General features: G+C 37.2%; 1 long non-coding RNA gene and 1 pseudogene across 2 annotated transcripts; one reads left to right on the top strand and one right to left on the bottom strand.

Moving 5' to 3' along the window:
• Positions 1 to 1,028: 1,028 nt before the first annotated feature.
• Positions 1,029 to 2,811, bottom strand: LOC148970698 (uncharacterized). Its single transcript, XR_016147646.1, has 3 exons — positions 2,642 to 2,811; positions 1,789 to 1,933; positions 1,029 to 1,365 (listed from the first exon to the last, which is right to left on the bottom strand). It is a non-coding gene; the product is annotated as an uncharacterized LOC148970698 (long non-coding RNA).
• A 5,569-nt stretch (positions 2,812 to 8,380) lies between these two features.
• Positions 8,381 to 13,673, top strand: LOC120473688 (uncharacterized; annotated as a pseudogene). Its single transcript, XR_016147866.1, has 3 exons — positions 8,381 to 8,445; positions 9,273 to 9,824; positions 11,667 to 13,673. The product of XR_016147866.1 is annotated as an uncharacterized LOC120473688 (transcript).
• Positions 13,674 to 15,114: the final 1,441 nt, after the last annotated feature.

The following is a 15,114-nucleotide window of genomic DNA, read 5'->3' as shown; positions in this document are numbered from 1 at the left end:
AACCGCATACTTCCCTACTATATAGTAGGGAAAAAGCAGTAGGCGAGCGAATAAGTATGCCCGAATCCTTAGTATCCATAAAAGAGTAGGCGAGAATTACCAGAGTGAAGTACTAATTATCGCGAGATTCCGGCACACTTATCCCTACTTTCGTATCCCTACTTTCGTACTATAGAGTAGGGGAAAAAAGTATTTGAAAGGTGGAATCGTATGTTACAGGGACAGAAGAACCGGCTCATGATGCTGAATGCTGTCATCAAAGGCTTTGGGTGAGTATACTACAGAAATGGATAACAAAATCTATTCAATCTTAAATTGTAGTTTATTTGAATTATTGTAAATTCAAGTCGAGAAATTACAACACTTTTCTGATTTTTGATTTCTGTGCATTTGCTGCAGAGCTTTTGTGGTGGAGCAGGACCTGCAAGGAAAGATGATGGCAGCATTTGTTTTAGGGATATAAAGTAAGGTTATTTTTAATACATAAATCAAATGACATTGTGTTAAAATGACTGCTTTTGTATAATGTTTGTGCATTTTTGTAGGATCTGAAATGTCTGCAGACTGGTGTGAGCACTGAGGATGAGGAGCCCAGAGCTGCATCCTGGAAGTGGTGCCATGGATGAGTCCCTCCATCTGTCCACCTGCCCTTATGAGTTCCTCCATCTCTCCACCTGCCTTTACGAGACCCTCCATCTCTCCATCTGCCCTTACGAGACCCTCCATCTCTCCACCTGCCCTTATGAGTCCCTCCATCTCTCCACCTGCCCTTATGAGTCCCTCCATCTCTCCACCTGCCCTTATGAGTCCCTCCATCTCTCCACCTGCCCTTATGAGTCCCTCCATCTCTCCACCTGCCCTTATGTCTCTCCACCTGCCCTTATGAGTCCCTCCATCTCTCCACCTGCCCTTATGAGTCCCTCCATCTCTCCACCTGCCCTTATGAGTCCCTCCATCTCTCCACCTGCCCTTATGAGTCCCTCCATCTCTCCACCTGCCCTTATGTCTCTCCACCTGCCCTTATGAGTCCCTCCATCTCTCCACCTGCCCTTATGAGTCCCTCCATCTCTCCACCTGCCCTTATGAGTCCCTCCATCTCTCCACCTGCCCTTATGAGTCCCTACATCTCTCCACCTGCCCTTATGAGTCCCTACATCTCTCCACCTGCCCTTATGAGTCCCTCCATCTCTCCACCTGCCCTTATGAGTCCCTCCATCTCTCCACCTGCCCTTATTGCCTCAGATTGTGAAGCGCAGCAACAAGCTCTGGGACGAAGGCACGGTCACCTCTGGTGAATTCATCAGAATAAAGCCTCAGAATGGGAACCGCTGTGTTGAGTCGGCAGTAGGATGTGGTGTTCAGCGCCTGTAAATACATGTTTGTAGTTTGATTAAAGCTTTGTTTCATGTGTTGTTGACTTGTATTGTTTATTGTGATGGTTACTTTTATTTGTTCTTTTACTCATTTATTCATTTTTATTAATGTTGTCAGTATATACAATTTAATTATTTAATTAATGTATCCATTAATTCATTGATTGACTGACAATTGAGATGTTTCACTGCATTTGCATTTATGAATAGAAATGTATTCATGCATAACTGTCATATGACAAAACAAATTACATTTTGCTTGTTATATTAAATTATATTTTTAGTATATAAAAAAGTTATATAATTAAGTATTGGTCAGCATTTAATATTACGTTTTATTTTGTATACGTTTTGGGGTGGGCTAACAATGCAATTCATTCTGAGGTAATATTAATTTTTAAGGAGTGATACTTACATTTTTCGAGTATAAAATCAACAGTTTTCTCCAAAAGAGATCTTTGAGCAGCTGCCGGTCTCCTTTGTGCAGACATTACAAACGCAGAGGAAAACTGTTCTGGGTTGTGCTGTCGAGTTACTGATGTTATGAAGTGTTAGTGCACCTGTTAATCATATAATTTAAACTTATAAACGTATCACATACAAGATCATGGAAAGATACCATAACAGTCATAATGACAAAACAGAAAACACAAAGATTATTGGCTTGTGTACATCATAATATGACATCATAATATAATATTTATACACAGGAAAAAGGAACAATAACAAGGCTAAATATCTTAGTTAGTAATAGTTCTTCATAATACATTAAAAAAATGTTGTTTTGTTATAAGTCTGAGGGATGAAACGAGGTAAATTCACCAAGAAAAGGAGGAAAACTTAAAGGAGAAACTTTTTGGGTATAAAATAAAGAAATTAACAACATATATTCAAGAGGTGACGATTTGGGGGTTTCTTAATAAAAAAAAAATATCGTTATAAGAATAACACTGTGGGTCACATTAGTAGGGTTTAAAATATAACAACTTAAATCAACCTTAAAGGCAGCTGTTTCTTCAACAATACCACAACAGAATGAGCAAGTTTCATCAATGTCAAGATAATTTATAGATAGAATTAAACGTGTCGTTGTTCATTTATTTTTGCTGTTGCGCTTGTGATATGATGACAACGCGTCGTAGTAGGTCACCATAGACATATACGTACACGTCACATGATAACGTCAACATGGCAGATGTTCTCATTCATACTCAACGAGATTTTAGCGCTCGTTGAGTAAGTAGTACTTATTGAAATGAAGTACCTACTCATTGAGTATGCGGTTATGGACGCAGCCATGAGTTCCGAGATGCTGCGTTCAAGTCTTCCTGGGAAGTTCGTACGTACGAGGTGGGAAGTCGTGTTTACGACGTGAGGTGCGTTCAAGTCAGTTTCGTCGGAGCAAAATGGCGGTGTACCTTCTTTTAATGAATTACACGAAAATAGAGCAAGATTTATTAACTCTACTAATAAAAAAATGAAGAATGCGAAACAAAAAAATGAAAAATGAAGAAACAAAGAATGCGCATCAGGTTATGTTTTTTTATTAGCTTATGAAGCTAATCATTAGGTATAATTTTTATATTATAATGATATCGTATTTTGTACAGAGAGCTTGCTTTATAAATGAAAAAGCCTTACAACGTCAATGAGTAAACATTGAAATTCAATTAAAATTTACCAGTCAACAGACGTTGAATGAACGTTTCTCACTGACACGCCCCCAACTCGTACAGATCGGGAAAATCCCGAGCTCCCCACTGGTATTTACGACATTGTGGTGGCGTTCAAGTGCGTTCAACTCGTAATTACGATCTATACGAGATGACTTGAACGCAGCAAGAGTCCCTTAATGACTAGCCGAGTTAAGGCTGTTCCAGGCGGGCTAGATGTGCTGCTGATCCCTGGTTCTGACAACTCCGAAAACGTCAGAACAATGTTTTAAAAAGGCCCAATGTTTATAAATAAACCACAGATTTGAGCTTTAAACAACTATATTCTCGACTTAAAAACTTAAAATTACATTTCATGACACAATAACAGTAATACAATTTCGCGGACTTAGGCTACTATGCGCAACCTACTATGAAAAGCGCTAAACAAATAAACATATTACTTGAAGGCAACAAACTGCTTTTATCAAGTTATCGTGAGAACATATTTAGATCAGGCATGGGGTCCTAAGGTGGGACCCATCTCTTCACCACACCGGAGAAAGACGGAAATGATCTCTTATATAGTTGTTTATTATAGAATCAACTATCATTTAAAATACTAGCCTACAGGGATATATATTACAATCACACGAGCAAATGGCAATAAAATGCATGGATGCAAAGTCAGATTAATGAATAAAAATACAACTGTTCACCAACAGAAGATTGTCTTGGTCTCATGCGCACACACACAACGAGAATTATGCCAGTGTGTGTTATTGAGCAGACCTTGGAAAGAGCTCCCTCTAGTGGTTTGGATAATGTATACCCCGGTATACTCATAAGTACATATCATTCTTGCAGATCTGTATCAATGTCACAAACAGGAGCCCTTCTAAGCGTTATATAGGCTGTAAATGGTTGCTTCTGTTTTGAAAGTCCAAGAAAGTGCATCTATCCATGATACAAGTGCATATATTGCTGCAATACTGACATGACAGCGGCACACACGCAAGGCAAACAAATAGAGTCAGCGAGATCGCAAATTTGACAGTCATTGAAAAAATCAAGATGTCACGTCCAGCATCACGAGAGATTGAGAAGGAAATGCCGGCAACAGAGAGGAGGAGATCGAAGGAAGTGAAGCAGAAGTGAAGCAGTCACCTGAGGTTTAGATCAAATTACACTGAAGGCGCAATCGCTCCGGTATTTCCTTTAAAGGGAGGGGGTTGACTGCTTTTTGATTCTGTTCATGGGATGCAATATAGGCTAACATATATTCGTGTTTTTTTTTAAGTCTTATTTTTTCATAAACTTCACCTTTATTGTAAATGGCCTAAATAAAGTTATGAAACTTCACTTTTCCCTCAGCCAAAACGATTTGGCATGAAACAAACTATATTAAAATAGTTTAGCATTGTTTGGTCTTATAAGATAAACAAAAACATGCACTGAAAAGTTGATGGTTGATTAGGCCTATTTGTCAAGATAGCATAAGTAATTGTTTTTCATAGATTAAAATAGCTTTTAAATTACACAAACTGGCAATATTAGATCGGTTTAAAACATCTCCCCTTAAAACGCTATTGGTCTCGACTATTTAAATAAAGTTACAGGAATATGACTTGGCCTGAAAAAAAAAAATTCAGTCAGAAGAATATTTTGTCAATTTAATCCCTGCATCCAGAAACATTCTCAAAAAAAAAAAAAAAAAATCATAAATAAATAAAAATGCATGATTAAATAGCTAAATAAATAATTAATACTAAAATAACACTGGATTAATTAAGTCATTCTAAACTGTTTCTATGATCCACATATTTTACGTCAAACTAAAGCATACCTTTTTGAAAAAGTAGCTATCTAACAAAGTATTTATATATGATATTTTACAATCAATATGCTCAAGACTAATTAGCCTTCCTTGAAATAAGCAGATTTGGTCTATTCATCAATGCAAATTTACTGCAACTGCTGAAATGCAAACTGAATAGGATGTGGGAAAAAATATGTATTGTATACAATTTTATTACAGTTATATGAATTCATTAATTGTGTATTTATTATATGAATGATTAATATTATGCATTTATATAAATAAGGCTGTTCTATTATTATTTGTGAGTGACACTAATACATTGGATTATTTTATTTATTACAGTTTTTCTATCACTTTTGTAAAGTGAAAAGTTAATATAAATTGTATTTTATTGTTTTGATTTAGAGCAGTAAATAACTGCTATTAAAAGATAACAGGGTATCACTGTTTATTGCTGATTTTAAAGCCTACTGAACTTGAACTGATTTGGATATCTACAGTTCTACATAAATACACAACATAATAATGGCCCCTCTGTAATAATTGTGGCCCCCAGTTGAAAAAATCCTAGAATCGCCCCTGCGCGTGTGTGTCACATACATTAATAAATATGAATAAATAAAGAACATTTAAATAAACAACTATTTCTATCCAGTTATTTCATGTACATGTGTTGAGTATATTTGCACTCGTAGATGTAACTATTAGAGTCATAAAGCTTGAAGTGTGTAGCTGTTGATTTAGGTGACATTTTGTGGGTTATAACAACAGGATGTGTGGTTTGGTTTTCTAAAGTACAGTGCAAGCTTTTCTCCTCTTTCTCATTAAGCTTTTTGTAATGCTGAGAGGCTGTTTCTTTGCAATTAATTGTGAAATTTACTTGCAACTTGCAAGTGAGATTTTGTCTCCATCACATCAAATGTTTTCAGTTTATATTTTGATCCAGCATGTCTTGTAATCTGCTTTGGACTGCTTGAGGGAGAACATGGCCGTTGTACAGTCATAGACGTAATAGACATAATGCGGTTTCTCACATTTTTTTGTTGAACTCCTCAACCTTGTTCACTGAGAACTTAATCATATGAACACATCCGGTCTCTTTCCTGTCGAGACGTGCACAGACACCTTTAAATGTTGATGAATAACACAGAGCCACAAAGAGGTAAGTCATTACATTTAAAAATAAATGTTAAAAATAAATCAAATTCAACAGAATATTTAAAGATGATTGACGATGACCAAACTACACATATGAGAGCATAAGACAAGCTTTGATATCTGAACCTATGATGATGTCTTCTTCAGTACCAAAATTGATCATTTTTCCTATACCTCATCACCAGTGGCGTATTCTTCCTTCTTGACAGTCACCTCTGGCTGATATTTAGCTCTGTTGATTCACTGTTCCCTATTTTCTGCTTTGAAACAATATGTAGGTTTTGAAATAAACATGTCTTCACTGAAAAGTCAGGGGATGTGCAAATACCAGATCTGAATGACACATCAGTTAGTGATCTTTATTGAAAACAACTCTAAAACACATTTCTATTACACATTACACTCTAAAAAATGCTGGGTTGTTTTAACCCAATTTTGGGTCAAATATGGACAAACCCGAAATGTTGGGTTAAAAATGTAATGTAAAAATTTCACCCAACGGCTGGGTTAGTCCATATTTGACCCAAAGTTGGGTTAAAACAACCCAGCATTTTTTAGAGTGTATGTAGCCTACTAATAATACACAGCGTGCTTTTCAAAATTTCAGTTTGAACTCCTTGCATTTCCATTGCTAAAAGTTTGTTGTATGTTACAGGTATGTGCATTAAGTTTGTTCTGTTATTTTTAGAGAATAAAAGCTATTTTGGTATTGCAAAACAGGTTGTTATAGACACAGTTTTTGATTTTGGGAGATTTCTGTGATAGTCTTGTCTAATGTTCCTAAAGGTTTTATACAATCTTAAAGGGATACTGCACTTTTTTTGGAAATAGGCTCATTTTACCACTCCCCCAGAGTTAAACAGTTGTGTTTCACAGTTTTCGAATCCATTCAGCCGATTTTCTGATATTTAGAAGAATATCAGTAACCAGACAGTTTCTGGTCTCATTGACTTCCATTATAGCAGGAAAAAACATACTATGGAAGTCAATGAGACTGTCTGGTTACTGATATTCTTCTAAATATATAAAAAAATCAGCTGAATACATTTGAAAAAAAAAAAAGCAAAAAATTTTTTGGAGCATATATTTAGAGCCAGAAGCGTACAACAGTGATAAATAAATGTACCAAAATGTATTTGACATACATTTATTTTATGCCAAGTACACATTTAAGTAGCATTTAAAGGAACATGCCACTGTTTTTTGAAATAGGGGTTATTCATTAAACAGTGGCTTTCTCAAAACTTTCTTCATTGAAATGAAGGTAAGACCGAGTATATATTATTTATCCTGGACTCACGTTGAACCCCCTTACTGTGTTGGCCCTCTCACGCCCTAGTTTGCATCCACTGTTCATAACCTGGGTGTGGCTTTCGACAATAGATTGCATTTTGACAAACAGATTGGTTTAGTTGTTAAGACTAGCTTTTTCCAGCTAAGGCTCCTCAGTAAGGTGAAATGATTCTTGTCCCGTGCTGATCTAGTTCTTTGTTCACTCTATTACGGTCTGGGGTGGAGTATAAGGTTTTGTTGTTTGTTTTCAAGGCCATCAATGGTCTGGCCCCGCCCCGGCATATCTTTCCGAGCTGGTCACTGTATACCAACCTACCAGAACCCTCCGCTCCGCTCAGAACACCACTTTGATTATCCTTGCATCTTATCCTTGTTACTCAAAAGTAATTAGTTACTAGTTACTTCTGTAAATTGTAATGAGATTACTTTACTTACTGCGTTGGAAAAGTAACTTCACTACTCATTACTTTATTTTTCCGTTTCACTTCCTATCATCACTTTTTGCCCTATCATCACTTTACTGTACAAATTTATAGGCTACAAAATGGCATGAAAGAACAATATCCCTGTCTGCACAAATAAATATGCCGCACTGTAAAATTCACAAATAACAGGAGCAACAGGATAAAGGAGGCTATGGTGGGGTCATTTTAAAATGGGGTTCAACACACAAAGTGTCAAAACACAGGCTTTAGGAGAATAAAACTCTTCTCCTGAGAACAAAACCAGCTTTTTATTCGACTAATGGCAATAAAAAACTAAAAAATGAAGAGGTCAATGAAAAATAATAAAAAATAAAAGGTCACTTTTTCCCATAAAATTCTTAATCTTAATTTAAAATGCATTTTTCTAAACCTGGGGATTAATGGTCGACAGGGGAAGCATGTCTTCTACAATGAACCCTGCAACAATTTCGTTTTGTGTAATCCAAGACTTCCGAGCCTTGTTTATAGGCTACTTGACGCATCCGCATGAGCGCGAAAATTATGTCATTGTGGTATGGGCGGTCGCGCAAGAAAGACCCCATTTCACTTGAAGTGCACGGCTTTTTTGTAACAGCGCACGCGGTGCCGCATCCGAGGATGAACGACTTCAAGAAGCCGAATCTGCCCGAGCATGTAGCCTCAACACAGTCTCATGAAGATGAGTATCTATACCACGAGTGTCATTTCTCGTGGCATTTATACGCCAAAAGTGTTTTTTTCGTGTATATGGTACGCACTAAAAAACCCTGGGTTAGGTTTAGGGGGGAGGGGGGTGGGGAGTTCGTGCGTATTATACGCAAAAAAGTGCGTATCATATGTACGCGAAAATCGCGTGCCAAACACACGCAAAAACTGTTTTTGGCGTATAAATGCCACGAGAAATGACATTCGTGCCATAGACACGAACTTTCATGAGATCGGGCTGGTAGCCTACATCTCCGCAACGGCACCCAGTTTGCGCATGCATGTAGGCCCTATAGGCTATCAGTTATTTATGTTTACAAAATGAACCTAAGATCTATGTTTTAAAAAATGTGCACGAAACTTAATGAAAAGTTTAGCGAAATTAGAAAATAGGGATTGTTTATTTGGTTCCATAGCAGTTTTTATATCCACATATTTTGTTCTAATGTAACAAGTAATAACCTTAGGGTTTACTGGAGTAGTCTAATATTTTTGTCCTTTCGAGCAATAAACTGATGTGAATATTGCCACTGCCGAAACCCCCTGTCTCCGTCTCCACTTCCCTCTCTCCTTTGCACCAGAAAGGAGAGAAAGTGTGTTTTTAGCTAAGAATAAACTAAAAGAGTTACACGGTGGGATGGCACTGCTTGAAGAAGTTCATTGCATGAATTTTGAATCAGTAATTATAAGAAAATCCGTCTGTTACACAGTGTGCTGTACTGTTGAAGAAAATTGTATGATTAATTACTCATTCTCATTCAATTTATCTTCTTCATTTTAAAGGAGATCTGTTCCTACTTTAAAGACCTTGTGAACGGACTACGAACATTTCCACAGACCATAAGAGAAAGCGAGTGTATCATCAAACTTCCCTCACAAGATGCTTCAACAAGATCTTCATAAATACCTGTCCAAAACTGCTGTTTTCAGCTCTTTTCCATTGAGCCTTTTGTTACTCGGACTGGAGAAGCTGATTGAATTAGAATTTGTATGTCCATGTGGTCAGAGTGTATTTCTAACAGTCTTCATCTTCATTGGACCTTCTCTTTTTACCTTTGCCTTAATGTACATCCTATTAAGACCTTTAAAACATGGATGCAGTCGTTGTTGTGCTGCTGATAATGATGATACTCGCGAGAACTGTCCTAAAGCTTTTGTATCTTGTCTGATTCCACCTGTAATGTGGGCCATCATCTTGTTACTCAATGGTGATTATGTTGCATGTGTCATGACAGACTGGAAGGGGGTTTATGTGTTTGACAAGGAGCTCAACAGGTCTTGGTGTAAACCCACTGATGGGATGAGAAATGACATGGAGCTACGAGAGTTGACTCGCAAACATATTCTACAATCTCAGGTAAGTAAGCTATCCCAGATAGCACAAGTCTATTTGATGTGATTTTTACATCTGGAAGACGTATTTTTAAGAGTGTTTGCTCATCTCCAATACGTCTATAGGACGTTTCCTGTCAGATGTCAAATAGATGTTTAGAAGATGTCTTTGAGATGTAATGACATAGAATGCAAAGATGTAATGACTTAGAATGCATGTTAAACTGACATCTATCTGACAGGAAACGTCCTATAGAAGTATTGCAGATGAGCAAACACTCTCAAAAATATGTCTTCCAGATGTAAAATCACATCAAATAGACTTGTGCTATCTGGGATAATACCACAAAACAAGAGCTTGTACGTAATTATAATATCATTTTTTGAAAATTAAATTTGTTCTTTATACCTCTAAATAGCCTAAGTCAGATAGAAAAAGGAAAGTAGCCTAGTTCCCCAAGCAATGAAAGTATTCTTATTATAGAAAGTAGTAGGGCTGGGTGATAAATATCGATTTCTCAATATTAATCGATTCTCATTTTTACGAACCAATATCGATTCTTAAATCTCAAGAATCGATTAGTCATCCTGTTTCATTTAAATGAATGGAACATTGTATCGCGGCTGCGCGCATCCAAAAATTGCAATAATCTTTGTCCTTTGTTACTATTAATATGAAACAAAGTCTCAATTTTTAAATTACGTCCATTTTCTTTAGAAATTCAAAAACATAAATGAGGTTTTGTCGCTGTGGCGTGAGATCGCTCTGGAGAAGCAGCAGCGCTGATCTCTCTTCCGGCTTAATAATACCAGTCACAGCGCCAAATAAACATGAATGAGCATCTGAAAGTGTGTTAAAAGATAGAGTACAACTTATCCAAATCCGTATCATCTCACATTGATTCGCTCAATCAGCGTTTCAACCGTGGAAAGACGTCAGTTAAACAGCTTGTAATCAATGTATCGTCATATTTACCTCAGAAAACCCACATAAACTCGTTAGTCAGCTAGAAAAAATAACTCTAGAGAGGAGCATTTTGCTAAATATATACACCATATTACATATGCATTATAATCTTAATGTTCTTCAATATTTAACGCATATTTGAATAAATATGGCAAGTTTTTATGACAGCCACCATTTAAATGTTTATATTTCATATAATCTTCTTATTATAAAAATAAATAAAAGTGTAATTTAAGTGTTTGTATAGCTACAAAACAGTTCATTATTACCTTCATATTAGGCTAATGAAGTCTAGTAGGCTACAACTAGACTCCCATAGTTTACAAGTTAAGAGATTTGATTTCCTTGAGAAAATTTGCCATTTATTGTAACTGATATCCAAAATAATCAATATTGAATCGAATCAAAATCGAATCAAATTGTGAAATTTGTGTCAATACTCAGCCCTAGAAAGTAGCCCATTCTATACACTTTTTTCCTCTTTATTTAAATTCACAACACATCCTAATCATTAACATATTCGTACCAACATACACACTGTAATGCAACGTTAAGATGTTGCCCAGAGATTTAAAAGGAATAGCTGTCTGAGGAAAAGATGTGCGAGAGATGAGAGATGGCGTATTTTCCCCGTGCTTAATAAAATTCTTTAAAGTCACCGCATACATGGGGATCGAGTGAGAAAAAGTATCCTAAACATCCAACTCTGGTCACAATATAAAAGGAAATAAAAGAAAGTACAAAAGTCGGTAGAGTGGTTATTATATCTCTTCTCCGCACCTGTCAAATCTATAACTGACACTCGACGTGCATGCCCAGTTCTCATTTTACCTCAGATTACCAGAAATGCACAAAGTGACTGTTACAATATGCTGATGTTTTTTTTTCTTTGTCTTTCAGGTTTCAGGTTATATCACGATCTTTGTCCTCAGTGCTTTGACAATTATCGTATTGGGTATTCATGACTGCTGCACACGTGGAAAACGTGGGACATCGGAGGGACAAGATAGGAGAGATGGTGAAGAGGCTCTGTCTCTTACTTCTGTCAAATGATTAGTATCTGAGTAAAGGCCTGTTCACACAAATAACGATAACTGGAAAGATAATTATAACTATATTATTGTCCATACCAGCAGATGATGGGGTTGTGTTATTATAAGCGTGTGTTGCATGCACTGATCTATATAATTAACTGGATAGCTCATGGCGTTCTAGACAATCCATCGACCGGAAGTTAAAGCCTCGCGGGAGCCGCCATCTTGTAGCAGAACTTCACTTGCGTTAGCATTTCCATTGACTCCCATTCATTTTGGCGTCACTTTGACAGCGAATAACTTTACATCTGGCGTTTGAAGACCCCATTTGTCCTTTATTTATTTCTAAAGAAACACGACAATGTATAAAATGCTTCATTACCGTGTAGCTTATGTTATGGCCCCGTAGAAGCAGTTTTTTTGTAAAAGTAGGCTAACGATTGCGTCATACCCACGCGACTCTCTGTCGCACAGTAATCGGTTGTTAAGTCTGACGTCACGCGTGACGTTTAGCCTCTTCCGGGTCCAAGCGCTCTGCTCGTCCATATCTAATTAACGTTACAATGGCGGAACCTGTTAATTTATTTACAATCACGTCCTACTTTAGTGATGCACCATTGGCAGTCAAAAAAGGTTTAAACTCTTTTAACTCCAATAGGGTGATTAGTGTAGCTCATCCTTATCAACTGCAGCCATTTTCTCTTTTCTTTCTCGTCACAGGGAAAGCGGTAGAATGACAGTTGAATGTCACTTGTTTTTTTTTAACTCCGATCTATTTAAACAACATGGGACACGGCAAAAGCGGTAAGCAGATAGAACGGACCCAGCATTTGGACCCGGAAACAGTATTATCAGAGCGTGATTACGTCACGACTTAACAACCGAAGAGAGATTACCGTATGGACAGGAGGAGAAGAAGATCGCGCGCAATTGGGGAAACGTGGAGGCAAAATGACAAAATAATTAATCAGAATACCTAGCAAAAGTGTCTCCTGCTCCTGCTCATGGACAGCTCCTACTCACACTCTCCGCCTCTGCATGTTTCGGAAGGGAACGATTCAGATTTCTCATGCTACTAGAAGAAAGACGGGTCGCTCACGTCGTCAAGCTCGGTTTGAGTCTGCCCGTCAAGAACGGAAGCGCCAAAAATTCGCCAAAAATGGGCTTCAATCGTCTCAATGGAGTTCCAATGAGATCGCTCTGTCCACTTCTTATACTGTCTATGGAAGCCACCGCGCCGCCATATTGTCGAAAATAAGGTGAATATAGATCAGTGGTTGCATGCTGCTTTAATTAAATGCTCAAGCTCTTTAAAGCAGGATTGATTCTGATTGGCTGTCGATGTTTAGCTGGAAAAGTCGTTCTCCAGCAATAGAAAAAGAGTAGGAATAGGAAAAGAGTTTCCAGCAATACTGTTTCTCTGTGCTATTATTATTATTACAGCTGGTGTGGACTGTACTTTTCTTTTAGATTTAGAACAACTGTATATCTTGATTGCTATCATTATAATTATTGAGCTTGGTGTGAATGGACCTTAAATGGGTTCGGGGTTTTATGGTCCGTCTATTGTTCTTCAGCATCACATATTTTGGTCGTTTGCTGATCATCATAGAATTTAGTGTAATAGCAAATGTAAATGTGTAAAACATCATGTCTTTTTATGATTTCCTGCTTTTTTTAATGGAATGCATGCAAATCTCTGTTTGTGAAGCAGAGAAATTATAGGCTAGTTCATATTAATTTAGGATAAGTAATCATGTATTTTTGATGTTACTTTGATATTTTAATTTACAAACATGTTACTCGTATGCTTGCTGGTAATAATAAGATAAGTGTGTACGCTGTTTCTGAAAGATCTCTGAAATAAAGAATATTGGACCTTTTCCGTGTTTTTGTTCAACACACACTCTCTCTCACTCACTCACACACACACACACTCCTGTCATAAAGCAGTATCACCATGAACGTGACCGTGAACTGATGAAGAGTGTAATGACACACAGGTTCTCCAGTTTTTTGATTGACAGGTCCATTAATGAGTATCAGCAGAACTGAAGGACCGTGTGATTCTTCTGATCAAAACTATTCGTCAAATACTAAAAACAATGTAAACACACAGAGGCGGTGTGAGGCGTACACTCTAAAAAATGCTGGGTTGTTTTAACCCAATTTTGGGTCAAATATGGACAAACCCGAAATGTTGGGTTAAAAATGTAATGTAAAAATTTAACCCAACGGCTGGGTTAGTCCATATTTGACCCAAAGTTAGGTTAAAACAACCCAGCATTTTTTAGAGTGTTAAATAGAAGTATAAAACCTGAACATGAAGCACAATTAACAGAAGCGCTTCCCTTTTATCACGCTAACACTCTTCTGTCTGGACACACACGCGCTCTTGTGATCTATAATGCATATCGTGAAAAGCAGTTTCGGACGGTTTCCAGCAGTCTCAGCTGTGGAGGAGGAGGAGAGATGAGGGAAATCTCCCATTTAACGGCCTGGAATATTCTCTGTCAACTTCAGGCCTTTGAACTGATCATAGTCCTGCGCTCCTCACACACACACACACACCAGCGATGGAGGATCCTTAAATAAGTCATCACTTCACGCTGGGACCCGGAGAACAGCACCGATGGATGTTCATTATTCAGCTCAGATCATCTGATTAAACAGTTTCCTTCAGTAATTACCGACTCTGACGAGTTTGGAGAAACATCGTCCAGAATAACCTCGTCTAACGCTGAACTTTGACCTCGGAAATACTTTTCTATTTTTTGGACACGCTTTATATTAGGTGGCCTTAACTACCATGCACTTAACCATTTGATACAATTTATGTATTATGCAACACTTTATTTTACAGTGTTTACATATGTTACATGTACTTACCATACAGTAAATTACTAACACTATAGTAAGTTAGTTACTATTACACTGTAACAATGACACCTTGAAATAAAGTGTAACCTTATGCACAGGTTATGATGTTTTGGTTTATGTCAAGTTATCATGGCAAAGACATCTCAAACAATGTCATATTTGCATTAAAAATGTCATAATTGAGTGAATTACACTTAATGACAGTTGTCATAAACATGCATAAACCCTCCTTCATGTGTCATGTCATGATTATGAAGGTGTCAGTCTTATGTCAAGTAAAGTGTCACCATAAAGGGTATCCTATACAGTACATGTTGCATTGTAATTATATATAACACACTTGCATTTAATTAAATGTTAACGTTATGCCTGATCGTAGCTTGACCATCACCTCTATAACCACTCTTTCACACAGGACACTTCGGCGAGTTACT

Source organism: Pimephales promelas, chromosome 19 (assembly GCF_988280905.1).
Source record: "Pimephales promelas chromosome 19, fPimPro1.hap1.1, whole genome shotgun sequence".
NCBI lineage: Eukaryota > Metazoa > Chordata > Actinopteri > Cypriniformes > Leuciscidae > Pimephales > Pimephales promelas.
This window is presented reverse-complemented; position numbering and strand designations above follow the sequence as displayed.